The following is a 2,589-nucleotide window of genomic DNA, read 5'->3' as shown; positions in this document are numbered from 1 at the left end:
CATTGGTCTATATGTCTGTCTTTATGCCAATACTACTGTTTTGACTATTGTAGCTTTGTAGTAAGTTTTAAAACCAGGAAGTATAAATCCTCTTGTTTTGTTCTTTTTCAAGATTGTTTGGGCTGTTGAGGGTCCCTTGAGATTCCACGTGAATTTGGAGATGGGTTTTTCTGTTCCTGTAAAAAAAAAAATCATTGGGGGCACCTGGGTGGCTCAGTCGTTAAGTCTCTGCCTTCGGCTCAGGTCATGGTCCCAGGGTCCTGGGATCGAGCCCCGCATTGGGCTCCCTGCACGGCGGGAAGCCTGCTTCTCCCTCTCCCACTCCCCCTGCTTGTGTTCCCTCTCTCGCTGTGTCTCTCTCTGTCAAATAAATAAATAAAATCTTGAAAAAAAAAATCTTTGGGATTTTGCCAGGGATGGCATCGCATCTATTTATTGCTTTGAGTAGTATTGACATTGTATTTTATTTATTTAATTATTTTTAACGATTTATTTATGTATTTTAGAGGGAGAGAGAGTCTCAAGCAGACTCTGCTCTGAGTACAGAGCCCATTGCAGGGCTTGATCTCACGACCCTGAGATCACAACCTGAGCGGAAACCAAGAGTCAGACGTTTAATGGACTGGCCATGCAGGTGCCCCAGTATTGATGTTTTAACAGTATTAAGTCTTCCAATCCATAAACATGGTATATGTTTCTATTTATTTATGTCTTTAATTTCTTTTAGCATGTGTTATAGTTTTCATTGTATAAATCTTTCATCTCCTTGGTTAGTTCTTAAGTATTTTATTCTTTTTGATGCAATTGTAAATGAAATTGTTTTTGTAATTTCCTCTTCAGATTGTTCATTGTTAGTTTATAGAAATACAGCTAATTTTTGTGTGTTGACTTTGTATTCTGCTACTTTGCTGAATTCATTTATTAGTTCTAATCAGTGTGTGTGTGTGTGTGTGTGTAAAATCTTTCTATATAAAGATCATATCATCTGCAAACAGAAATAATTTTACTTCTTCCTTTCCAACTTGGACAACTTTTATTTATTTATTTTTCTTACCTAATTGCTCTGGCTGGAACCTCCAGTACTATGTTGAATAGATGTGATGAAAGCAGACATCCTTGCGTTGTTCCTGATCTTAAAGGAAAAGCATTCAGTCTTCTATCATTGAGTATGATGTTCACTGTGGATTTTTCATTTGTGGCTTTTTTAATGTTGAGGTGGTTTCTTTCTATTCCTAGCTTTTTTAGTGTGTGTGTGTGTGTGTGTGTGCATGTGCGTGTATATGTACATAAATATAAATCTTAATGTTGGTAGAATTCGCCAGTGAAGCCATCTTGTCCAGGGCTTTTCTTTGTCAGATTTTTGATTACTGATTCAGTCTTCTTAGTAGTTCTAAGTCTATTCAGATTACCTATTTCTTCATGATCTAGTCTTGGTTGTTTTTGTTTTTTGTTTTGTTTTGTCCATTTCATCTAAATTATTCAATTTGTTGGCATACAATTATTTATAGTACTCTTATAATTATTTTTTATTACTGTAGAATTGGCAGTAATGTCCCTACTTTCATTTCCTTTTTTTTTTCCATTTCTTATTTTGGTAATTTAGGCTTCTTTTTTTCTTAGTCCATCCAGCTAATAGTTTGTCCATTTTGTTGATCTTTTCTAAGAACCAATTTTCGGTTTCACTGATTTTTCTGTATTATTTTTTTACTCTCTATTTCATCTGTCTCTGTTCTACTCTTTATTATAGTTTCCTGCTTCTGCTAGCTTTGGGTTTATTTTGTTCTCCTTCTACTTCCTTAAGGTGTAAAGTTAAGTTGCTGATGTAAGATTGTTCTTATTTTTTAATGTGGGTGTTTAAAGCTATAAATTCGCCCCTTAGCACTGTTTTTACTGAATCCCGTAAATTTTGCTATGTTGTGCTTTCATTTTCATTCATCTCTAAGTATTTTCTAATTGCCCTTGTGATTTCCTCTTTGAGTCATTGGTTGTTTAAAAGTGTGTTCTTTAGGGCGCCTGGGTGGCTCAGTGGGGTAAACCTCTGTCTTCGACTCAGGTCATATCCCAGAGTCCTGGGATGGAGCCCCGCCACATTGGGCTCCCTGCTTAGCAGGGAGCCTGCTTCTCTCTCTCTCTCCCTCTCCCTCTGCTCTTCCCCCTGCTTGTGCTCTCTTGTGCTTTCTCTCTGTCAAGTAAATAAAATAAAATGTGTTCTTTAATTTCCACAATTTTGTGAATTATCCAGTTTTCCTTATGTTACTGATTTCTAACTTCATCCCACTATGGTTGGAGAAGATAGTTTCATTTATCTATCTTTTTTTTCATATATCTATCTTTTAAAATCTATGGAGACTTAATTTGTGGCCTAACGTATGGTCCGTCCTAGAAAATGTCCCATATGCATGTGAGAAGGATGTATGTGCTGTTGTTGTTTGATAGAGTGTTCTATACATGTCTGTTGGATCTAGTTGTTCTCGTGTCTTATTCAACTCCTCTGTTCCCTTACTTGTTTTCTCTCTGGTTGTTGGATCCATTATTGAGAATGGGGTATTGAAGTCTCCAACTAGTATTATAGAACCTTCTAGTTCTCCC

Source organism: Leptonychotes weddellii, chromosome 4 (assembly GCF_054177405.1).
Source record: "Leptonychotes weddellii isolate Sample4059 chromosome 4, ASM5417740v2, whole genome shotgun sequence".
Classification (NCBI taxonomy): Eukaryota; Metazoa; Chordata; class Mammalia; order Carnivora; family Phocidae; genus Leptonychotes; species Leptonychotes weddellii.
The sequence above is the reverse complement of the archived record's forward strand: the minus strand, read 5'-3'. Positions refer to the sequence as shown.